This window comes from Pelophylax lessonae (assembly GCF_965119305.1).
Source record: "Pelophylax lessonae genome assembly, chromosome: 1".
NCBI classification, from domain to species: domain Eukaryota; kingdom Metazoa; phylum Chordata; class Amphibia; order Anura; family Ranidae; genus Pelophylax; species Pelophylax lessonae.
Window position 1 is genome coordinate 513,983,910 of NC_138768.1, and position 26,704 is coordinate 514,010,613.

At 42.7% G+C, this 26,704-nt stretch overlaps 1 protein-coding gene across 1 annotated transcript in view; it reads left to right on the plus strand.

Moving 5' to 3' along the window:
- The first annotated feature begins 5,032 nt into the window (after positions 1 to 5,032).
- LINGO3 (leucine rich repeat and Ig domain containing 3) overlaps positions 5,033 to 26,704 on the plus strand; it is a 185,641-nt gene continuing 163,969 nt past the window's right edge. Inside the window, exon 1 of the mRNA XM_082269442.1 lies at positions 5,033 to 5,189. The gene's annotated coding sequence lies outside the window, so the exon portion shown is untranslated. The remainder of the gene's footprint in view (positions 5,190 to 26,704) is intronic.

Sequence of the window (26,704 nt, forward strand, 5' to 3'; positions counted from 1 at the left end):
GGAGCAGGAGCTGATCAGTGGGTACAGTGGAATCGATGTCTGCTGGCACCCACCGATGCTTTGGTGCACAGGCAGTACAGCGGTCTGCCTATGTAAACATGGCAGATCGCTGTTCTGTCAGTACAGAAGGCATGGATCCTGTGTCTCTGCTAAGCAGGGGCACCTTTCCATGCCCATACCTAGTACACGCACTTCCCCCACAGTAGTAAAACACTGGTCGGGCACACATTTAACCCTTTGACCACTCCTAATGTTAACCCCTTACCAGCCAGTGTTATTAGTATAGTGACAGTGCATATTTTTTAGCACTGATCTTTTTAGCACCGATCACTGTATTAGTTTCACTGGTCCCCAAAAAGTTAATGTCCCGACTGTCCGCTGCAATATCGCAGTCCCGCATTAAGTTGCTGATGCCCGCCATTACTAGTAAAAATAAAATAAATAAAAATATATCATAGTTTGTAGACACGATAACATTTGTGCACACCAATGAGAATATGCTTATTGGGATTGTTTTTTACCACAAATATGTAGCAGAATAGGTATTTGCACAAGTTGCTGAAAGTATAAAACATAAAAAAAAAAAAAAAAAACATTTTTTATATAGTGCAAAACATTAAAACTGCAGAGGTGATCAAATACAAGCAAAGGAAAGCTCTATTTGTGGGGGGAAAAAGAACATAAATATATTTGGGTATAGTGTCGCATGACCACGCAATTATCAGTTAAAGTAACACAGTGCCGTATCGCAAAAATGGCCTGCTCATTAAGGGTGGGGGGAATCTTCCTGAGGTCAAGTGGTTAAAGAGTTACTAAACCCCGAAACCTCCATTTACTCCCACAGTACACAGAACATGGAAATGCAATTATTTTAGTAAATATAAACTGCTAAATACCTTTTTTCATCAGCAATTAGAGCAGTCTTGTGTCTTCTATCAGTGTCTTGCAAACTTGTAGGGGGAGTTTTCTGACTGACCTATGAGACTGCAAGACCCCTGACCCTCTGTCTGAACAGTGCTGATTGGCTCTGTGCTGATCACAAGCACCCTCCCAAGAGAAAAAAAAAACCTCTCTAGTAATACACACCAAACTGAGCATGTGCAACCTGACTACATAGACTCTGTGATATCAGGAAATGATTAGGAGTCAGTTAAGTGCCGGTTTCCACTAGTGCTACTTGCTGTGCGACTTGACACATGTCAAGTCGCACAGCAAGTCAAAAGCCATTTGTTTCAATCTGGCCCGTTTTCACTGCCGCGACTTCAGTTGCGGCGACTTCAAAAGTAGTTTGTGCACTACCTTTGAGCCGACTTCAGTGCGACTTCCCTCTATAATGAGGGACAAGTCGCACTGAATGCCGCAAGCAACTTTCACTACGAAGTCACGCTAGAAGTAGCACGACTTCGTAGCCACGGCAGTGGAAACGGAGCCTTAAGAAGAGGAGGATCAGAGAAGACAGGATCAAACAGCCTTTATACACAATGCAGAGGATTAACCCCTTAGGTTCTACAGTGAGTATACCAAACATGCTTTACGGCATATACAGACTGATTTTACTGTTGTGGGTTTAGTAACACTTTGGGGCTGCGTTCACACTAGCTATGACCCTGGCTCACAGCAGGGGGTCCGATGCATGTCTGTTCACTGTTTCAGGTGCAAATCAGGTCAGAATTTTTGGCTGAATTTGCACCTGAAATGGACCAGAAGACATATAGGAACTTCTGCAGATCAGAACGCTGACACCCCAGAGGTGTGTGAACTGGCTCAATTGAAAGCCGGTCAGTCTAGAGATGTGCATGACAAAAAAATGTGTTTAATTTCGTTTAGAATTGTTAATCTAGTTATGGGTTTTATTAAATTCAGTTGATTCATTAAATTGGTATTCAGGATTCCTATTCAGAATTCATCTTCGGAATTCGTTTTATGTCTTTTTCAAATTTTCTTCGAATTTACAATTTTTTTTTCGATTCGAAACATTTAATTCGATAAATTTTAAATCGGTCGAATCGAAAACTTTTGATTTTTTTTTTATTCAAATGTGGTAAAGTGAACAAACAGAAGAAACATTTTCATTAAATGATTACAATGACTCTTTAAATCATCTTTGGCTTAACAAAAGCAGCATTATTTAGAAATGGTACTATAATAACACACACAGTCTTTGATTTCAGAAATATGTTTACAGTTTGAATTCAACTGGAATTCGATGTAAAATTCTATTTAAATTTCAATTTGAATTTCCCAAGTTTGGACTGATTTAGTTTCAATATTCTGCGCATTCGGTAAACTATGTTTATCCTGCAATTTGGGTATTGGGATATATCCGAATAACGAACAATTTGTTGGAAAATATATTCAGAATGAAACGAAGCGCACATGTCTACCGGTCACATTCTCCTGTCATGTGAATTGGACTCATCCAAGGGTTCGCACCATTCACATTGGTGCGAACCCAGCCTAAGCCTATGTTTACACCTGAGCAATTGGAAGTATTTTTCTTTCTTCAACACTCAGCATAAGGATTCCCATTGTATCCTTTGGACAGGGCTGCTTTTAGAAATCACAGACATTCAAGAAAATATTTTCACTTAAAATACACTAAAATAATTATTAGCGGACACAAACATAACAGAAAACCTGTGTGAATTAGCCCTTTTTAATTGTTTTTTACATTTTTTAAAAGTCAAAAATGTTTACAATTATTTTATTTTACATTTTTTTATTACAATGTTTATTTGTTATTTTTTTACAGTTTATTATTTTTTTACAGGACAGGATAGCCTGAAGTGCGGCGGAGGGGGGGGGGGGTGGCAGAGTGAAAGGGGGGCACACAGGGGAATCAGCAGCAGCCAAAACAGGGAGGGGGATCGGCGTTGGTGAAGCAATTACAGGAACGATGCCCTGTGTCTGTGTCTCTTCCTGCAGCAGCTGAAAGGAGGAGAAACTGGCTTTCAGCTGCTGCTGGGAGAGACACAGACACAGGGCATCGTTCCTGTAATTGCTTCACCAACACCGATCCCCCTCCCTGTTTTGGCTGCTCCTGATCCCCCCGTGGGCCCCCCTTTCACTGTGCTGTTTCCCCCCCCCCTCCTCAGCACTTCAGGGCTTCCTTCTGTAATTGCCCCTCCGCCGGACCACACCGATTCCCAAAGATGTTGGCCCCCCCCCCCTCCTGTGTGCCCGGGTCCCCTACAGGAGTACTGGTGGTCCCCCCGCCCCATCAGCGGCCCTGCCTCTGGAGCCTGTTCACACTAGTGATCGACCGATATCGGTTTTTTAATGCCGATACCGATATGTTGATCATCGGATATCGGTATCGGCCAATATCTGCCGATATTTTCGGACATGTAAAAAAACATTATTTTTTTTTTCTACAGGTACTCTTGTGGAGGCATCTGGGGGTCTAAAAGACCCCAAGCCCCTCTTTGGCACCGAAAAGCATTCGAGACGCCAAGTTTGGCTGTTTTGAATGCTGTCAGTTTTTTTAATTCAGTGCCGAGTACCCGGTGTAACGTTAGAAAAGCATACCTCGTTAGAATTCCATACCAACGTCACTTCCTGTCAGAAACAGCTGAGCAGCGTAACAGTGCGCATGCTCACAGCCCCGGATACATCATTGAACAGCAGAGAAGCTGACAAGTGCGCATGTTCAGAGGGTATGAAATTATCACGGTAGTGTGTGTAACGTTATACTTGCGGCGGTTACATTAAAACAGCTCGGCTGCAACATGGGTCATCTCCGCTCCTATCCCTGTCACTTCCCTGATCTCGGCTACTAAATGTAAAAGCAGCGGCGGGTGTATGAAATCTAAATGACGGAGATGTCGGCTCCGTGATCCGCTTTTATATTTATTAGCCGAGATGAGGGAAGTGACAGGGATAGGAGCGGAGATGATTCATGTTGCAGAGGAGCTGTTTTAATGCAACTGTGGCAAGTGTAACGTTACACACACTACCGTGATAAATCCATACCATCCGAGCATGCGCACTAGTAAGCTCCTCAGCTGTTCAATGACGTAGGTGGTGACGTAGGTGAACCGGAAGTGACGAGGGTATGGTTTTCTCACGGGTATGGTTTTTTCACGGAACACTGGAAGTGATGTCATGACATCACTTCCAGGTTTTTTACATGGAGACCCAGGTCTTCTCTTTGGCGGCGGCCGTGGAGGTAGGATGCCCGGGTCTCCTGGTGGGACGGGAGACCTGGTTAAGCAGCGGAAGGCGGCGGGAGGGGGGGGTCGTCCCCTCCCGCTCCTTGTAATGACAGTCGAGGGGCTTCTCATCGGTTGTCATTACAAGTCAGCGGACCGTCGGCTATGGACACCAGTACCGGGGTGATGCCTCTAGCTGCAGGCATCACCCTGGTAGAAGCACTTTCCCTAAATATCGGCAATATCGGTAACCTTAGGGGCCGATTCCGATATATCGGGGAAAGTACATATTGGCCCTCGATACATCGGTGTTGATCCCTAGTTCACACCCTAGAATTACTTGAAGTTAAATATCGGCAATATCGGTAACCTCAGGGGCCGATTCTGATATATCGGAGAAAGTACATATCGGACCTCGATACATCGGTGTCGATCCCTAGTTCACACCCTAGCATTACCTGAAGTTAAAGTACATGAACTTCATTGGGGCTGAAGCACCTGCAAAACGTTCGCTTTTCTTGCGATTTCTTGCCTTTCCTCCTAGCAACTAGCTTTCCATTGGCTGAAAGAAAAACAAAAATTCATACCTGAAAACTGGCATAAAAAATGCTGTATAAACGCTTAAAGAAGCTGAAAGTGTGCAGCCTAAGAGCATGCGGCTCTCCCACTCAGCGCTACAAAGTTCCAATAATCAGTTACTGAGCGTCAGTGCATGCGGTGTGACTGAAAGCTAATGAGGTAGCATTGAGGGAGACAGAGGACAATAGGTAAGTGGAGAAGGGGGAGAGGAGAATAGACTGAGGGGAAAGAAAAGAGATGGAGGGAGGGAGGGCAGGAGAAGGGAGTCAGTGGCTGAGACGCATGTTCTGTATGAGCAGCAAAGGAAAAGAGCACAGTGACTGGGAGGAGGGACGCACAGCCCAGATACTAGGACACAGCTACCACATTGACATGACAGGAGACAGCCTAAGCGAGATGATGAGGAGCAGACGGAAGGCTTTACAAGCTCAGTGAGCCTTGGACCTCAAAGTGTGTTGGGTAAGAACCGGGTTGCATGCATTGGTGGGGGAGGGGGGGGGGCTGACAAAATGTTTTGCTCTTCTATACAGCTGCACTGCAGCCTTGACTTGCAGTATAAATCTAGGTTTAGGGCTTTATTAGTTGAAAGACTACAGCTGCAGTATCTTGTTCTGGAGTGGTGTGGAGAATTTGCAGTGTGATGTGACAGGAGAACCTGCAATGTTTGTCAATGGCACAACTGAAACTAGCACCGTGGAATGACCACATTCAAGAAAAAAAAGAAAAAAGGAGACTTTGGTTGTCACTTCAGGGTGATTAGGTTTGGGGATTTCATAGAGCAGTGTGGAGGAATGCATGAATGGTGCCTTTATGGAGATCATTGTTTACAAATGTTTTCCCTCATCCTGCACTCAGGCTATGGTACTCTCCATACACAGTTTGCCAGATTTATGGCATCTTCTCCTTCTTTATTGCTACATATGCGATTCGTATTGGTGTTTTCCTAGATTGTTACTGCTTGTACAAAATCATATATTTATTTAGCAGTGTATCCCACATGATTGCATTACCATATCCTTGCAACAAGGGCATGCAACCTAAAATATATACAGTTTTATATTATTAATATTTTATTACCTAATAGTAGTGTGGACTCCAAAGAGAATATAAAAGCACATTGATCAGAACAGCCATGCTCACAGACAGTCGGAACATTACATCACACACACACAGTCTACTAACAACAGTCTCTCGCGCTCAGTTTAATATTACATTAAAAGCCTCATAGCATTGGTATGCCATTCTCTCATGGATACGGCTTAGTACAACTGGCCATACGTGTTCAACTTTTGTTGTACAATTGTTTTGTTAGATTTACCACAAACCACATGATATGAGGTCAAAGCTAAACAACACTTTCAATTGTATCCAATTAGGCAGGTACTACATAGTTGAAGGTAAATTTCGAGAAAAGTGTACAGGAAATAGTAAGAAAATTGTATCATGTATGGCCAGACTAAAGCCCCGTACACACGAGTCGAAATTCGTCCGATGACCGATCTGCCAATTTTCGGCTTGTTAGTATGGTGCTTCCGACAACCGACTCCGACTTTTTCGGCCAAAAAAAATCTGGTGTGCAGGCTATAAAATTTTTGTCCTCCGTCAAAACACGGCCGATTTTCGTGCAGTCAGTACAGATTTCGACAGGGAAAAATCTTATGAGCAAGACTGGGCATGCTCAGAGAAGAAAGAACACAAAGAAAGCAAACCAACACATGACATCACTTCTGAAGTAGAATTTTGTCGTGCGGGAAAATTGGTGTGCAGTCTAGGCACATTCCAACCAACAAAACACCACGTTGCGTGTGTACAAGGCTTAAAGCCTCGTACACACAAACAGATTATCGAACGATCTGTCCTCCGTATTTTGTTGCATGCTAGTCTGATGTGGAAAGTGAAGAGGTTACTTTCATACGAAAATTCCCGTATGACAGAATTCAACTTCACAAGTGATGTCATGTGTTGGATTGCTTTGTATGTATTCTTTAGTATCTGAGCATGCCTAGTCTTGCTCTTATGATTTTTTTCGGATGAAAACTGTACTAATTAAATGAAAATCGGACGTTGTGTTCAGTACGATAAAAATTTTATAGCCTGCACATCCAGTTTTTGTCCTCCGAAAATTCATAATCAGCTGTCGAAAGCACTATACTAACAATACGAAAATCGGCAGATTGTTCATCGGACTAAATTTTCCTTCCGATTTTTGTATCGTGTGTATGGGCCTTAAGGCTAAAGCTGGCCATACACTGGCCGAAATATCGGGCAAACTAATTTTTGAAAAACAAAAAATCGGCCGTGAGAGCAGCTGATCGTGCCATCATGTTATGACCGAATTTCTAACGATAAATCGTTCAATGGACATCAATTAATCAGTTTTTCGTTCAGTGTGTTGCATATGCCTAGTGCAAACAGGTCGGCCGAGAAACACATTAACCTTTCAATTTATCATTAATGTATCATTCGGTCGGCAGATTTTCAAAACTGTTTCCTTCGATTTTTCGGCTCTGAAAAGTTAAAAACGATTTTCTATTTGTGCCCATTAACTGGACGAAAAACGAACGATCGGACCAAATGACAGATTTTCGAATGATCTTAAGTTTGCATGGCTGGCCAGGGGGTGGTTAAAACAGGCAATTGAGCTACAGTGTTACTGCCCAGTTGCACATTAACGTGGCTGCTGCCTAGGCTGGTATGCACTTGCGCATGTGTCGCGTTCAGTGGGCAGTACTGCCACCAAATGTGACCCACTCAAGTGAATGGGACTGCGTCACAACAGCAAGCCAATTGCTTGGCATGCAGTTGTGGGGCAGTATTCCCATTTTAAATCAGTTTGGCAGAAAGAAAAAAAGCAGGCATTTAGGAGGCAGCAGATTCACAGATCACTTTTTAGAGACCACCATCAATATAAATAAAAAAAGGGTTTGTTACCCCAACATTTAATATTCCTGATATGTGCCTGCTGTACCATGTACTTGTATGAGAAAGTGTCCTGTTCTCTTTGTATTGCTTCCTTCATGTGGAAATCCCTTGGTGTTCCTTCCAAAGGGACTGCTTTCCTATTCAAAACTGACCACACTAAGCAGGAGAGCACACCGTGGTCAGTTCTCTTTCTATGCTGGGAAGTATCCTTTCCTCCAGACTTACCCTGACATGGCTCCGCTGCAAAGCCATTGACTGGGAAGCTCAGTGTGCTGCTGCTTCTCCCCCGCCCCCCCCCAGCTCTTCTGCAGCTGAGAACAGAGGGAATGTGATCACTTAAAAAAAAAGGGGGAAAAGGGTATTTATAATGTTTTTTTTTTTTTTTTTTATAGCTATACAAAAAATGCCTTTCATTTCTAAACTGAATGGGTTATTTTACAAGGTGATCATTTACAATCACTTTAAGGATGTTATAAGGATTTGACTTATGTATACTTTACTCAAGGTCATGGCACATGAGCAGTTTTTTTTACAGAGTTTAATCAGTGCTGCAAATTGCTAATGCCAGCGATTAACAGCGATTTATCAGCAATTTGTAACTAGTGATCTAATCATTAGAGTCGCTTGTGATTTGCACTATTAGGTTGTGTGCTGCTTCAAATCGCTCTCTGTCAGTGATATGTAGCTAAGCATAGCAATTGGTGCAAGCATTAGGAATGACTGGCACTAGTGATTTTGCCGCCGATTCAAAAGACTGATGAATCTTGATCACTGAGCACAGATTGACAAATCACTTTAGCCACTTCTGGACCAGAAGGCTTTGCCCCCTTAATGACCAGGCCATTTTTTGCGATTCGGCACTGCTTTACTTAAACGGAAAATTGGGCGGTCGTGCCACGCTGTACCTAAATACAGTTGATGTCCTTTTTTCCCACAAGTAGAGCTTTCTTTTGGTGGTATTTGATCACCTCTGCGTTTTTAGATTTTGCGCTATAAACAAAAAAAGAGCAACAATTTTAAAAAAACGCCATATTTTTAACTTAATGCTATAAAACATTCCCAATAAAAAAATTTCTTTTTTTTTTTGTCAGTTTAGGCCAATTTGTATTCTGCTACATAGTTTTTGAAAAAAAAAATCCCAAAAAGCGTATTTTAATTGGTTTGTGCAAAAGTTATAGTGTTTCAAACTACGGATAGATTTTTGGACTTTTTATGTATTTTTTTATTAGTAATGGCGGCGATCTGCGATTTTTAGCGGGACTGCGACATTGCGGCGGACAGATCGGAAACCCCTAACTGACATTTCTTTTGGGGACCAACGACACTAATACAGTATGCTAAATAATATGCACTGTTACTGTATAAATGACACTGGCAGGGAAGGGATTAATACTGGGGGTGATCAGAGGGGTTAAATGTATGCCTGTATGTAGGGGTTAAATGTATGCCTGACTGTGTTTGGGGGAGGGGTTTTGTGACAGGCACAGACAGATCGCAGTTTCAGCTTAGCTGAAACTGGTGATCTGCCCCTGCTTGTCTGAGAGAAGATCCGCCTGCTTTGTTTACAGTTTCCCGGATGATCGGGGGAGGCTAGCGGCTCCTCCTGCAGCCCGCCTCCCGCTGTGTCTAAACACAGCGGGAGCGCGGCTCCGGTAGCACGTGAGCGCCGCCGAAACCACATGTACTCCAGTCACGTAGTACCACATGACTGGACGCAACCAAGCCGCCCTGCCGCAGTAAAAAGGCGGCGGGCGGTTGGCAAGTGGTTAAAAATGTAACTCTTAGCAATCCCATAGAAACTCATTATGATATTTTTTTTTTTAGAAATCAATGCAAGAAAATCACCCATATATGTTCATATAACAAAGTCATTTTGTGTTCCTGGTTCTTCTTAGGCACTGGTGACGTCGGCAACATCACCAGTGCCTTCTAGAGAGATCTCACTGCTAAACTGCACATCTTGTAGGTTTAGGAGCAAGAAAAAGGCTTTTTTTTTTTTTTTGCGAAAGGTTAGTGTATGGGCACCTGGCACATGCATGCGATGAATCACATGATATAATTTGCCCCATGTCATGCCAAATACACAAATCCGTTGATAAAAAAAGACTCTCGTGAGATCTGAAGAGGAAAAGCTATTTTAAACAGTTGAGTGTACAGTGCATGCGCAAAAGGATTCACAACGTCGTCAGTGGGCCACCCCCCGTGCGTGGGATCAAGTTAGCATCATCGGGAGACCAGCTGTGACAAATGAGGAAGAGACAACTATCTCCTATTTGGAGACGGTGCCACGGGATGGGACATGCAGTGAAAGAGTGACAGGTGAGGAAAGGGCAACACAGGATTCGCTGCGTTTGTTAGTATGTTTATTCTGCATAAAGGAGCGTCAAAGGTAAGTGGTATATGAAAAGAAAAATTTGTGGGCGTGGGTGAAGTTCCCCTTTAACAAAGAACTAAGTGAAATGAAAGCAGTATGTGTATTTTTTGATCCATTACATATCCATGTGGTCTTGACAGTATATGAGACAAAGTACAGAGTCACCCACTGTTAAAACTCATGCACAGGGATTACCAACTGAGCTGTGTCAACTGTACTGAATATGTGAGAACAAGTGGCTGACATGTCTTCCATTTCCATGCTGCTGAGAATCAATTAACGCTGTAATGTTCTTTATATAGTTCTGCTAGTATCATATAGGTTGTTGAATGTATGCCACTCCAGAGAGAGAGATATCATTTTACCCCTGTACAAATCATCAGTAAAACCTCATCTGGAATATGCAGTTCAGTTTTGGCCACCAGTTCTTAAAAAGGATATCGGGGAACTGGAGAAAGTGTAGAGAAGGGCAACCAAACTGATAAGAGGCATGGAGGAGCTCAGCTATCAGAAAAGATTAGAGGAACTGAATTTATTCTCTCTTGAGAAGAGGAGATTAAGGGGGGATATGATCAACATGTATAAATACATAAGGGGTCCATATAGTGAATTTGGTGTTGAGTTGTTCACTTTAAGGTCAACACAGAGGACAAGGGGGCACTCTTTACGTCTACAGGAAAACAGATTTCGTCTCCAAATACGGAAAGGTTTCTTCACTGTAAGAGCTGTGAAAATGTGGGATAGACTCCCTCCAGAGGTGGTTCTGGCTGGCTCACTAGATTACTTTAAAAAAGGTCTGGATTCTTTCCTGGGTGTACTTAATATAACTGGGTACTAATATTTATAGGTAAAGTTGATCCAGGGAATATCCGATTGCTTCTCGGGGGATCAGGAAGGAATTTTTTTCCCCTGCTGTAGCAAATTGGATCATGCTTTGCTGGAGGTTTTTCGCCTTTTTCTGGATCAACTGCGGGTATAGGATTGTGTATATGCGATTGTATGGTTGGGTTTTCTTTACTGTTTTTTGTTTTTTATTGGTTGAGCCAGATGGACTTGTGTCTTTTTTCAACCTGACTAACTATGTAACTATGTAACTCTTAGATATTTCCATTTATCTCCCAGAATATTTAAAATACCACACCTAAAGAATGCCTTTAGATGTTGAAAGTACTTCATATGCTAGGTAGGTTACAGCACAATACGAAATAGTAGTGGTGTAGTTTTTCCCTAATCTGTCCTAATCTGTCCTCAAATACTACTGCCAGGTCATGTTTTTTTAGCTCTTTTAATACAATTACATGTGAAATAAAATGGTTATTTTACAGATGTAATCATTTTGTAAAACGATGGCCCAAACTGTTGGTGCTGTATAAATCCTGTATAATAATAATAATGTAATAAATTAACTCGCCTTAGAATTATAGCCTGGAATTTATGGCCTAAAGTGGACTTTCACTCCCCTGAGTGACTTTAGGTTCCTGCACTCCTTCCTCCCTCAACAATATACATTGAAGATTTTTTGTGGCTTGTTTACATTTTTAGTTGTTTTATATACCCCTCTCAACCCAGATAGCAAGGATAACTTGTCACAAATTTGTGGCAGTGTTCAATTGTAAGTCTGTTACCTTGCTGCACATTTTCACTGGCAAGTTGTACACTTGCAGAGCACTTGAAGCACAAGTTCTCCATTACACTTTTTCAATTTGTAGCAAATTTGTGTGGCATGTCTCTAGCAAGAGCAAAGTTGCAGTGGTGAGTCTACAGCAAGAACTCTGCAAGTCTACAGCATGACAATTCAGTCACAGTGACCCCTGTGGTGGGATGACTATTGCGCAGAATAACTGAACCAGAACTTGCAGCAGACTTGCAGAATGTTAGCAAAGAAAGTCGATTTGGAGTGATGCAATGCAGGCTTAGTGAAATTGTGCAACAAAACTTGTGAAGCCTAGCATGTCTAGTAAGCTTAACAAGTCATTTTTAAAATTGCAGCACAATTGCTTGCAACCTGGGAACCCATTGCTTTTCTCGCCTAGGAGGGAATAATATGTCCCTTCTACCACAGCCTCCTGGGAAACCCCTATTACATATCCCAGGAGGCTGCAGAAGTAGGGGAGTAGGGACATAGAGCAGCCAAAGGCAGAGCTGGCATGTGTCCTTAGGGGTCAGCTGGCTGAACCCTGAAGAGGCAACCAGCTCATGATCACGGAGGAGGCTCAAGATGGCAGTAACATCTGAAAAGTGGATTGCATTAGGACAAAGCTGGATCTGCTGGGCAGGTAACTATGTGAATAGAAGACAAGCCATCATAACAGGTAAGGGAGGGTTAAAGAAAAAAAAAAAACACATGCTGGAAGTCAATGAAGTTCCTCTTAAAGTGATATCAAAGCCTTTTTTTCTTGGAAAATTAGATTCTGATAGTATGAATCAATGCTTTCACTGTTTTTTTCCAATTTTCTCTTCTATGCTTGCTGTTCATACTGTCCCCCAAGCATGCGTGGTCTCTCATGCTCCCTGTGTGTTGCATGACGTGGTAACTCTACTGGGACACCATAGGTCCAGCAGGCACAGGAGACACCCAAATACCTGAAGTGGGGCAATGCGGCCAGGGAATAGTATGAGGAAAAAGCACAGAGGAGAAAAAAAAAAGCAAGATTAGGTAAGTCCTGCTATTAGCATCTCCTTTTACAAAACAAAAAAAAAGCTCTAATATCCCTTTAAAAAGGCAAAGTTGGAGTGCAATGTTGTATTAGTGTGCTTTGTCTTGTTATGTCCAGTTTTTACATTTTCCTTGTGATTATGAGGGTCATTAGAGGAACTAAGGAATTGTTGATGGTTATTAATCTTCATTCATGAACAGGGACATTGAATGTCATTTTATTCATGAAAAATTGTACCATTGCAGTTCTTGAATTTTATGCTTGTCAATTTGGGGATTAACATTAACAAAGTCATTTTTTGCTGAATTATTTATTATTTTAATACCTTTCCTAAATAGATATTGTATGAACATAATCTAATTTTGTATATACTGTGTATATATATATATATATATATATATATATATATATATATATATATTAGCAGTATAATCAGGGCATATTCACCTGTCTAGATCATTCTGTGTTTAGCAGCCCCCCCCCCCCCTTCCAATTTAGGGAAGTTATGAACATAGTAGGAGTTGGATGCAAAAGCCTCATTTACAGTATCTCAGAGCTACTACCGATAAGTGCGTGGGAATGAATAAGAGGTGGGAGGCAGGGTCCTTCATAAGAAACACTAGGTGAATCTATAAAATCAATTATTTAACCTTGATAAGTTATCATAGCTCTCCAGAAAATGTAATAATATAATCTACTAAAATCTTACCAGAATGTGCTAATGCTTAAAAAAAAAGAACTGCGTGTCCATTTACATGTATGCCGCAGAGGCAGAAATAATGGCAGGTACTGAGGAGTGCTGCACAGCGATTGTGTTTTACTCCTCCTATTTACTCTTTACTTTACGTTCAGTATTCTTTCAGTAGACCTGAAAACAATGCTATCTCCAGATAGCTTATGCTGGTATTGATTTTCTCACAGCATTTACAAGGATTTCTGATATACCAGCAGCCTCTGTGCAGAACGCCAAAAATCTGCATATGAATGACCATTGCAATATGGCACAGTAGGCAATTAATATGTAAAATCACAGTTAATTTATGGTAGACTTTAGAATGTGAATTCTAAATAAATACAAATGGAAGATAGTTTTCTCTTTACTTTCATTGGATAGTTGAGGAAACACATTGCTCACATTATTAAATGGTAAATACTGTATAAATCACCTCTTAGAGTGTTTGCTGTTAAAGAATAGATGTGCTAGCACAGAGCAATAGAGCAGAAAGTACAACGGCATCAAATGAAAATTCAATAGTTGTCACATATTGAACTGATTTGTATGCGTATCTGGTGTTTCTGATGTTTTTTATATATTCTGCTTAGCGAGTTATACCAAAATGTTAATAATATTTTATTTTTCACTTAACTAACACTTAAAGTGAACCTAGCATGAAATGTATTTTTCATATTTTGTACATATACAGTATACCAAGGTAAATGTACGTGTAACCCTTCCAGATTTTATTACCTCTTACAGAGTTCATAGCACTCTCCATGACAATGCCAATTGACAATCTGCTCTTTTCTTCCAAAAGGGGGAGATGGCACCACATTTGTTCAGGCATCGTTCAGGGTTATCATCTATAATTCTGAACAAAGTTACAAAGTTGTGCTTTGATCACTGAGGATAGAAGACTTAAGGCCCGTACACACTTGACGGAAATCGGACGAAATATCCTCTGATTTTTCTCTCTCTTGCTCAGCGTTCATAACTGTTTTTAGTTGACAGTGCATAAATGTTCACGAAATTTCTCGTCCGATTTTTTTTTTTTTTTTTTTTGGGACATTTGTTCCCAGACTTCCGGGTTGTCAGCAACTTCAGATTATGCGCGGTCTTTCGTATCCGATTTTTCACGGACGTACTGCTTACACATTAAACAAAAACTGGTCGTCTGGGGACAGACGGTAAGAATTTTGGTGTTTGTCCCTCCGTTTTTTTTTTTTCGTTGAAAATGTCGGCATCGGCTGCTGAAAGTTGTGTACACACTAGCCGAAAATTGTACGATTTTACCTCGGACGGGAATTTTCGGCAGATTTTCTACTAATGTGTACCCCACTTAAGAATATGTTTCCTATTGCCTACGAACAGACTGGTGACATCATCTGAGCCTAAGCAAAATGACTTGACTGAAGCTCAAGAATGTCTTTTTTTTAAATAAAAAGAAAAGACTTTTATATAATTATATATTTATACTGGTTCTGTCAATTTTTAGTCTCAGAACAAACACCTTAAAAAATGCATCTTACAAGGATGAAGACCTCCTCGCCAATTCAGAGGATCCCACTTAGCATACACAATACTTCTCATCTTTACCCAGGTTTTAAAATATTTGATTTATGTGAAAAAAATATCTTATTTTTGGTCTCTGAGTTGTCTCTTCAACATGTGGATGTTCACAAGGGCACTGAATGCAATACGCCATGAAGTCTGAGTACCTACTCTATGGATGATAAATTTTGTTTCCCTTGATTGCCTTATTACTGCTTTGAGCAAATTCCAAACGAAGGAATGTGCATTTCTTCCTCTAGAATAGAACCCTCTACCAATGTGTTTTGTGTTGTCATTAAAATTAATGCATTTACAAAATGAATAAAGAAACTACCAAGCCCTGAAAAGTGTCAGGAAGTTGATACATGGATAAATAGGATCCCTGAAAATTGTTGTTTGGCAAAAGAGACCACAAAGGCCCCTTTCACACATACGGACCGTTCATTTCATCAGTTCAGTCACGTCAAAATGGATGAAGTATTCATCAGTTTTTCATCCATTTTTCATCAGTTTTTCATCCATTTTTCATCAGTTTTTCATCCATTTTTCCATCAGTTTTTCATCCATTTTCCATCAGTTTTTTCATCCGATTGTCATCCGTTTTTCATCTGTTTTTTTTTTTTACATCCACTACCAATGCAACAACGGATGAAAAACTGACCGTTTGTCAGTTTACATCCGTTTTTCGTCCGACTTGTTTTTATTTATTTTTTTTGTTTTTTAACGGAAGAAAAATAGAGCTTTGATAAGTTTAAAAAAACTGATGATGACAGATGGGGATGTAAACTGATGTAAATCGATGATCATTAATTTACACCCGTTTTTCCATAGAGATGCATTGATGTCCGTTTTTCATCCGTCAATGGGTGGATGAAAAACAGAAAAACAGACAGCATGTGTGGAAGGGGCCAACAATTCCAGAGAGATGCAGCAGATTATAATACTGGATATGTGTGGCAATGTTCTCAATCCTGTGGTGGACAATATGGTCTAGAAGAGCTGGGTTGGAGGAGGTCCTATAGAGCTCCTAATTAGGGAACTACTGATGAGGATACATCTACTGATTGTTTTGTAATTAAGCACAGACCAATCCTCTACAGATGAGAATTTAAAAGAAAGAAATAAAAGGCCCAGTAGAGCGAGGTGAAAATAGAGGCCAGAAAGGAGTTACATTTTAACGCCAAACATAAGAGTGCGTAGCCTATTGCATTAAGATGTGCACACCAAAGCTCAAAAACACATACGTGTGTGTGTGTGTGTGTGTGTGTGTGTGTGTGTGTGTTTGTGTGTGTATACAGGTTCATCTCATAACATTAGAATATCATGAAAAAGTTAATTTATTTCAGTACTTCAATTCAAAAAGTGAAACTCATATATTTTATATAGATGTGTCAAACACAGAGTGATATATGTCAAGCATTTCTTTCTTTTAAATTTAATGATTATGGCCTACAGCTAGTGAAAACTCAAAATTCAGTATCTCAGAAAATTAGAATATTACATAAGACCAATAAAAAAAAAAAGGATTTTAATAGAGAAATGTTGGCTTATTAAAAAGTATGTCCATGACTGTCTGATCGTGGAAACTTGACACTGGACCTCGTGAAACTTGGATTCTGTGCCTCTCCACTCTTCCTCCAGACTCTGGGACCTTGAGTTCCAAATGAAATGCAAATTTTCCACTGTCGATGATGATTTGGAGAGCCATGTCATCTGCTGGTGTTGATCCACTGTATTTTATGAAGTCCAAAGTCAGTGCAGCCCTCTACCTGGAAATTCTAGAGCACTTCATGCTTCCCTCTGCTGACCAGCTTTATGGAGATGCTGATTTTATTTTCCAGCAGTACTTGGCACCTGCCCACACTGCCAAAAGTACCAATACCTGGTTTAATGATCATGGTATCACTTTGCTTGATTGGGCAGGAAACTCGCCTGACCTAAACCCCTTGGAGAATCTGTGGGGTATTGTCAAGAGGAAGATGAGAGACACCAGACCCAACAATGAGGATGAGCTGAAAGTCACAATCAAAGAATCCTGGGCTTCCATAACAGTGCCATTGGCTGATAGCCTCCATGCCACACCCCATTGATGCAGTAATACTTGCAAAAGGAGCCCCGACCAAGTATTGATTGAATACTATACTGCACATAGACATACTTTTCAGTAAGCCAACATTTCTGTAGCAAAAACCTTTTTTTTTTATTCATCTTATGTAATATTACAATATTCTGAACCTCCCTCCATTGCGGGGGTTACGTTCCGGACCCAGCCGCGAAAAGTGAAATTCCGCGAAATAGAAAAACCCTATTAAAATGCATTGTAGGCATGTTTATTTTACTGTCACTGTATGTGTAAAAGCATTTTAAGGTCTTTAAAAACACTTTTAAAACAATAGAAACTCATTTAAACACATAAAAGATACTAAGAGACATAGCAAGAGCTATGGAAAACACAAAAATATTTCATTTTTAATGATTTATATAGTAAAATAACATTACAAAAAAAAACGCGAATTACCGGGACCGCAAAAACTGAACCGCGATGTAGCGGGGGATTACTGTACTGAATTTTGGGTTTTCACTAGCTGTAAGCCATAGTCATCAAAATTAAAAGAAAATAATGCTTGAAATATATCACACTGTGGATATTCTAATTTTATGAGATGCACTTGTGTGTGTGTATGTATGTATATATATATGTGAAAACAAAATTAAACCCGCGCTACACAATGTGTAAACTCAATAAAAGTGAAAAAAAGTGATAAATACGTGCAGCTGCTGCAAACACTAAGAAAATCTTAGGAAGACAGATCATAAACAAATTTATGCAGCGCTAGCATCTACATTAAAAATATATAATATACAATTCCAAAATATTGTGTATGTAAAGTGCTTTGGTGTAAAATAAAATATGTCCAATTATGCAATAATTACAATAAATACAAAATAGTAAGTGCTAATATTGAAAGTCCCTTGTGGTATATTCCAAATAAAGTGCTCAGATGAATCATAAATGAAGTGCATATAAAAAAAGTGCATATAAAAACAGTCTTTGTGCAGTAATCCAGATAAAGTGCCAACGTGCCAAGTAATTAAAGGTGCTTGCAAGGTGATTATGGTGCCCCTCTTGGTTCCCCACTCACCAAATAGCCACTGTATAAAGACCTTTAGAAAAGATTGCACAGTTGCCCAGGATCTTTATGCTCTTCTCCAATGAGACCTCCAATATTAAGGGTCCGCTTCCGCTTCCACCGTTAAATAAAAAGAAGGCCGTAATGGTGAAGTACGTTTAAACTCTTTTATTCCTCAAATGCGACAATTGAATACTTACAAGCGAACAAAGTAAATCAGCCTGTAACAATATGCTCGTGTGGCGCCGCTCTCGCCGTGCGTTCCACACACAGGAAGTTCCTGACCGGAAGTGACGTTCCGTGCGGTGCGTAACCGGAAGTGCATCAACACGTTTCGCCATCAATACAGCGTCTTCAAAGTCTTTGAAGACTTTGAAGTTTTTATATGCACTTTTTTTTTATATGCACTTGATTTATGATTCATCTGAGCACTTTATTTGTAATATAGCACAAGGGACTTTCAATATTAGCACTTACTATTTTGTATTTTTTGTAATTATTGCATAACTGGACATATTTTATTTTACACCAAAGCACTTTACATACACAATATTTTGGAATTGTATATTATATATTTTTAATGTAGATGCTAGCGCTGCATAAATTAGTTGTTTATGATCATGTATATATATATATATATATATATATATATACATATATACATATATATATATATATATATATATATATATATATGTATGTATGTATATATATATATATATATATATATACATACACGCGCGCGCGCACACACACACACACTCTGTCTTCCTTGCGGCACTCTGCACCATCAGCACATGATCTCCCTTGCCTGATTCAGAATGAGAGAGAAATGCTTCCACACTTCTCTTACAAGCAGAGTTGCTCAGTGGGAGATGTTTCCCATCCCCTCATTGGCAAACAGAGCAATAATGCTAATGTGAATGGGGTGTTTAGGGTGTGCCCAGGCACACAATGCACACCATGCACACCCTGTGCATACACCTTTGAGGCTAAAGTCGATAACTCCTAAAGGGGAATCACTAATTATGAATATTTCATTTTTTAACTTTACTAAGGAACAACAGTCTGTATTCGAATTGGGACTAATTTTGTCCGACTATTTCCCCTTATTTATTTTTTAATTAGATTTGGCACTTCAGAGATTGAATCAAATTAAAACATCCTTTTTCTACTACACCTATTTAACCTTCTCCAGATGTATTCCACAGCTGTGAGCTGCAGACTTATCTGCACCTAGTTTATTCAAATCCATTTTCATCCAAACTCATTCAAGTACAGTATATAACAATTTGCAACAGAAAAAAAGGATGTTTTTCTTGTCAGCTAACTAGCTGATAAGGGTGGGGCCACTGTTATCAAGGATTATGATTTCTATGTTAATGAAGCCTAGGTGATGTTATCTGAAACTCTGACATATCGTAGATTAGATAGTGACATTGTTTTTGACATATAAGGAAACATTTTGGAAAAAAAAAATATATATATATTTTTAGGTTGGTTAAGAAAGCCATTGAGAATGGTATTATTGATGAGAAATTGATGGGACTTCTACAGACATAGTTTCGTTATATCTTACCTTAAGTAAAGAAGCACCCAGTATGCCCTCCTGGGTGACCAGTAGTTTTGGGGATGGGTTCCATGTATGTTCCTCTCAGCCATGATTTGGATGCAATAATATGTCAATACGTATCAATGCAAAGGTCTTATATCAGAGACATAGATATGTCTTTGAGTCAGATCATTGACCTTACCTTAGAGTGATACTAAAAGATACAATTTTTGATTAAAATAAAAAAGATTTTATACTTATCTGCTCTCTTCTGGAATTCCCCTTACAGGAGTTTGATTACCAGCCCATGGCTCCCGCTGCCCTCAGTGTCTCCTGTGAGGGGTGCTGCGGCAGAGACAGTACTGGAGCTGTGGAAGGAGCCAGGTAAATGTTTAGGGATGGGGGTAAGTAAAACAGATAGTGGGGCAATTTTGACTTTAGTACCACTGTAAGCTGGCAATAGATGAGTCGTTTTTATTTTTTTTCAGCCAGCAGGCTGAACAAAAATTAAAAATGAACAAACTCCTCCATCCACACAAACAAGGTGGATGGAGGATTCACTCCAGCGCCCCCAAGACAATGTATTCTGACAGAGGGGCCATCAGAATGCACTGATCAGAGAAGGTTAACGGTGATGGAGAAATTTTGACACATGGCTTTTTCCCTAAATTTTTGGATTTAACAATGTTGGGATTGGGCAGTGAGGGATCCAAAAGTAGAGGAGAAAAGATCAATCAAGTTGTATTTAGGGTTGAGCGGACACCTAGATGTCCGTGTTCGACGGGTTCGGCCGAACTTTAAAAAAAAGTCCGGGTCCGTGTCCCGGACTTTTACCGAACTTTTCCCGGACACCGAACCCCATTGAAGTCAATGGGGACCCGAACTTTAAGGCACTAAAATGGCTCTAAAACACCAAAGGAAAGGGCTAGAGTGCTGCAAATGGCAGCAAAACGTAATTAAGAGCATGGCAAGTGCTCTGCAAACAAATGTGGATAGGGAAATAACTTAAAACAACAAAAAAAAACAGAAAAATAAAACAATGTTCTTCTTCATCTCTGAAGGACGAGGCCCATATGGAGTAGGAGGGAGGTTGAGGTGGTGGTGGATGTGGCGGTGACATAGGCGTGCGCACAGGGTGTGCTGGGTGTGCCTGGGCACACCCTAATCACCTAGGGCACATAGCATTGCCAGTGAGGAGATGGGAAAGATCTCCCTGGGACCTGCTCTGCTCTATTTCTCCTTGCCTACAGGTACATGGCCCCGATACATTACTCTCCCTGCTGGCAAACACATGCATGTGTATTTCAACTTTGGGGTGCACACCTTAATGCAATAGGCTGCGCACACCTATGGGCGGTGTAGGTGGAAGCGGCGGTGGAGGAGGACCAGGGCCGGATTAACAGCATCATGGGCTTGGTGCTGAGGATTTTGAAGGGCCTTAAGGGCCGTGCCTTGCCATGCACCCAGAGGAGGAAGGGTGCAGCCATGCATGCCTAATTCAACATGGGATGCTGTCTCTGAAGCCCATAAACACATCCATGCATCGCCAACTGTCCCTCCTTGTCCGGCCTTCACGCTGTGTGGGGAGGTTCTGAGGGTGCTGCCTGGGGAAGCGAGCATAGAAGCCAGACTTCTGTGTTTACAAGTGACAGAAGAGCGGTAACAGTGAATATGGCCAACCCGGGGCCTATATAAAAGGTAGGGGCCTGGAGCTGCAGCTCCAATAGCCCCTACATTAATCTGGCCCTGAGGAGGAGGACGAGGTAGCCAACACTGCTTCTTTTCAAAAATTTTAAATGAGGGTACACCCCAAAAGAGTGAGAAAGAGCAAAAATGGAACAATGGGTGGGTAAGGTCGGTATCCATTGCTATTCTGCATAAGGTACGGAAAAGTCCCGTGGGATCCATGCCTGGTTCATTTTAATGAACGTGAGCTTGTCCACATTGTCTCTGGACAGGCGGCTGCGCTTGTCTGTTATAACGCCCCCAGCCGTGCTAAATACCCGTTCAGATAATACACTGGCTGCAGGGCACGCCAGCACCTCCAAGGCGTAAAGGGCAAGCTCAGGCCATGTGCCCAATTTGGAGACCCAGAAGTTGAAGGGGGCAGACCCGTCATTCACTACATGTAGGCGTGTGCACACATACTGCTCCACCATGTTGGTAAAATGCTGCCTCCTGCTAAGACGTTCCATCTGAGCTGCTGGTGCTGCTGTTTGTTGTGGCGTGCTGACAAAGCTTTTCCACATTTCGGCCATGCTAACCCTGCCTTCTGAGGTGCTGGCGGTGCCCTGGTTGCGTTGGCGACCTCCTCCTCCTCCTCCTCTGCCTTGTGCTTCCACTGTGGCCCCGCTGTCAGATGGGAATGCCAGCAGCATGGCGTCTACCAGCGTGCGCTTGTACTCGCGCATCTTGCGATCGCGCTCCAGTGAGTGAATTAAGGACGGTACGTTGTCCTTGTAACGGGGATCCAGCAGCGTGGCCACCCAGTAATCAGCACAAGTTAGAATGTGGGCAACTCGGCGGTCGTTGTGGAGACACTGCAGCATGTAATCGCTCATGTGTGCCAGGCTGCCCAGAGGCAACGAAAGGCTGTCCTCTGTGGGAGGTGTATCGTCCGTGTCCTCTGTATCCCCCCAGCCACGCACCAGTGATGGCCATGAGCTGGCCTGGGTGCCACCCTGCTGTGAACATGGTTCCATCTCCTCCTCCAGCTCCTCCTCCTCCTCATCCTCCTCATCCTCCAGAACTGTGCCCCTGCTGGACAATTGCGTCCCTGGCGTTTGCGTGTGCAGGAACCCACCCTCGGAGCCCCTTGCGAATGACTGCCCTGAAAGCCTTGGAAATGTTACCTCTTCATCCTCCTCCTCCTCCTCATCCTGTGCCACATCCTCTTCCATCATCGCCCGAATTGTTTTTTCAAGGAGGCATAGAAGTGGGATAGTTAAGCTGAGAACGGCGTCATTGCCACTGGCCATGTTGGTGGAGTACTCAAAACAGCGCAACAAGGCACACAGGTCTCGCATGGAGGCCCAGTTATTGGTGGTGAAGTGGTGCTGTTCCGCAGAGCGACTCACGCGTGCGTGCTGCAGCTGAAACTCCACTATGGCCTGCTGCTGCTCGCACAGTCTTTCCAGCATGTGCAAGGTGGAGTTCCACCTTGTGGGCACGTCACATATGAGGCGGTGAGCGGGAAGGCCGAAGTTACGCTGCAGCGCTGCCAGGCGAGCAGCAGCAGGGTGAGAACGCCGAAAGTGCGCACAAACGGCCCGCACTTTCTGCAGCAGCTCTGACATATCGGGGTAGTTTTTAAGGAACCTCTGCACCACCAAATTCAGCACATGCGCCAGGCAAGGGATGTGCGTCAAACCGGCTAGGCCCAGAGCTGCTATGAGATTTCGCCCGTTATCGCACACCACCAGGCCGGGCTTGAGGCTCGCTGGCAGCAACCACTCATTTGTCTGCTGTTCCATGCTCCTCCACAACTCCTGCGCGGTGTGTGGTTTGTCCCCCAAACAGGCAAGTTGTAAAACTGCCTGCTGTCGTTTACCCCTGGCCGTGCTGAAGTTGGTGGTGAAGGTGTTACGCTGTCCGGATGAGGAGGCGGTAGAGGATGAGGAAGCGGAGTAGGAGGAGTTAGGAACAGGAGGCAAACTGAAGCGCCCTGCAATCCTCGGTGGTGGAAGGACATGCGCCAAATTGCTATCCGCCTCAGGCCCATCCGCCACTGCATTTACCCAGTGTGCCGTTAGGGAGATATAACGCCCCTGACCGTGCTTACTGGTCCACGTATCCGTAGTTAGGTGGACCTTGGCACAGATGGCGTTGCGCAGTGCACACCTGATATTTTCCCCCACTTGGTTGTGCAGGGAAGGGATGGCTTGCCTGGAAAAGTAGTGGCGGCTGGGCACGACGTACTGTGGGACAGCCACCGACATAAGGTTTTTAAAACTGTGCGTCTCCACCAGACGGAATGACAGCATTTCAAAGGCCAATAATTTTGAAATGCTGGCATTCAGGGCCAGGGATCACGGGTGGGTAGGGGGGTACTTCCTCTTCCTCTCAAGTGTTTGGGAGATGGAAAGCTGAACGCTTCCACGGGACATTGTGGAGATGGTTGTTGGTGACCCAGGTGGTGGTGTTGCTGACAGATCGTCTGTTTGCGGGGTGGCAGGTGCCGGTATCACTACAGATGTGGCTGGAGCGGCCGAGACTGCAGCAGAAGAGGAAGCAGGATGAGCCAGAGACGTTTCTTGGTTTTGAAGGTGTGTACTCCACTGCAGCTCGTGCTTTGCACTTAGATGCCTGATCATGCAGGTTGTGCTCAGGTTGAGAAGGTTTATGCCTCGCTTCAAGCTCTGATTGCACAGGGTGCAAACCACTCGTGTCCTGTCATCAGCACATTTTCTAAAGAACTTCCACGCTAGAGAACTCCTTTGAGCTGACTTTGGTGCGCTCGTTCCCTTGCTGCGTTGGGCAGTAGCGGGCGTAGTGTCTAGGGCACGGCCGCTCCGCTTCTGCACCCTGCTCCCTCTTCTGCTGTGCTGGTGGCTCTGTGCGACCACCGCCTCTTCCTCCAAACTACTCAGGTCACCTGCATGACGTTCATTCCATGTGGGGTCGAGGACCTCATCGTCCTCCACATCATCTTCCACCCAGTCTTCACCCCTGCCCTCCTTGTCGGTCTCCACAATGCTGAACGCCGCAGCAGTTGGCACCTGCGTTTCGTCATCATCGGAGACGTGCTGCGATGATCCTTGCATGTACTCATCTTGAGAAATAAGTGGTTGGGCATCGCTGCACTCAATCTCTTCCACTTCTGGGGCAGGGCTAGGTGGATGGCCCTGGGAAACCCTGCTGACAGAGTCCTCAAAAAGAATAAGAGACTGCTGTATGGCTTGGGGCTCAGACTGCTGGCCTGATTTGCAAGGGGGTGAGGTGAAAGACGGTTGGACATTGGCTGCAGGTGCCAACTCTGACCTTTCTGCAGTAGACTGGGTGGGAGACAATGTGAAGGAACTGGAGGCACTGTCAGCAGCAAACCAATCTACTATCGCCTCAACTTGTTCTGGCCTCATCACTTCTAGGGGCGTTTGATGCCCTACCAAATACTGATGCAGGTTCTGTCGCCTACTCACACTTGAGGAAGGTGTTTCACTTGTGCGTGTAGCTGGCACAGATCGACCACGTCCTCTCCTTGCAACAGGAGCTCTACCAGCAGCACCACGACCCAGGCCACGGCCCTTATTTGACGGTCTCCTCATATTTCTGTAATTTAAGATCTTGCCCTAGAAAGGTTTTTATTGAATAGCGGAATAGGAAATATGATCCAAAAAAGTGTATGTATCTCGCACGTACAAAACCACACTAGGCCCCAATTACTATTGTTTCTACCCCTAAAAGGATGGATGAGGAGTAGGAGGAGTATGGAACAGACAGCACCCTCAAATCTTCAGAAGTATGAGATGAACCCCAAAAACTTGGAAAGGTGGATCTCACACGTACCGACACAGACTATCCCGCAATTCAATTGATCCTCAAAGGTTTTTATTGAATAGCGGAATAGGAAATATGATCAAAAAAAGTGTATGTATCTCGCACGTACACAACCACACTAGGCCCCAATTACTATTGTTTGTACCCCTAAAAGGATGGATGAGGAGTAGGAGGAGGAGTATGGAACAGGCAGCACCCTCAAATCTTCAGAAGTATGAGATGAACCCCAAAAACTTGGAAAGGTGGATCTCACACGTACCGACACAGACTATCCCGCAATTCAATTGATCCTCAAAGGTTTTTATTGAATAGCGGAATAGGAAATATGATCAAAAAAAGTGTATGTATCTCGCACGTACACAACCACACTAGGCCCCAATTACTATTGTTTGTACCCCTAAAAGGATGGTTGAGCAGTAGGAGCAGGAGTATGGAACAGGCAGCACCCTCAAATCTTCAGAAGTATGAGATGAACCCCAACAACTTGGAAAGGTGGATCTCACACGTACCGACACAGACTATCTCGCAATTGAATTGATCCCCAAAGGTTTTAATTGAATAGCGGAATAGAAAATATGATCAAAAAGAAAGTGTATGTATCTCGCACGTACACCACCACACTAGGCCCCAACTACTATTGTTTGTACCCCTAAAAGGATGGTTGAGCAGTAGGAGGAGGAGTATGGAACAGGCAGCACCCTCAAATCTTCAGAAGTATGAGATGAACCCCAAAAACTTGGAAAGGTGGATCTCTCTCACACGTACCAACACAGACTATCCCCCAATTTAACTGATCCCCAAAGGTTTTTGATTAAATAGCGGAATAGAAAATATGATCCAAAAAAAGTGTATGTATATCACACGTACACAACCACACTAGGCCCCAATTACTATTGTTTGTACCCCTAAAAGGCTAGATGAGGAGTAGGGGGAGTATGGAACAGGCAGCACCCTCAAACCTTCAGAAGTATGAGATGAACCCCAACAACTTGGAAAGGTGGATCTCTCTCACACGTACCAACACAGACTATCCCCCAATTTAACTGATCCCCAAAGGTTTTTGATTAAATAGCGGAATAGAAAATATGATCCAAAAAAAGTGTATGTATATCACACGTACACAACCACACTAGGCCCCAATTACTATTGTTTGTACCCCTAAAAGGCTAGATGAGGAGTAGGGGGGGTATGGAACAGGCAGCACCCTCAAACCTTCAGAAGTATGAGATGAACCCCAACAACTTGGAAAGGTGGATCTCTCTCACACGTACCAACACAGACTATCCCCCAATTTAACTGATCCCCAAAGGTTTTTGATTAAATAGCGGAATAGAAAATATGATCCAAAAAAAGTGTATGTATATCACACGTACACAACCACACTGGGCCCCAATTACTATTGTTTGTACCCCTAAAAGGCTAGATGAGGAGTAGGGGGGGTATGGAACAGGCAGCACCCTCAAACCTTCAGAAGTATGAGATGAACCCCAACAACTTGGAAAGGTGGATCTCTCTCACACGTACCAACACAGACTATCCCCCAATTTAACTGATCCCCAAAGGTTTTTGATTA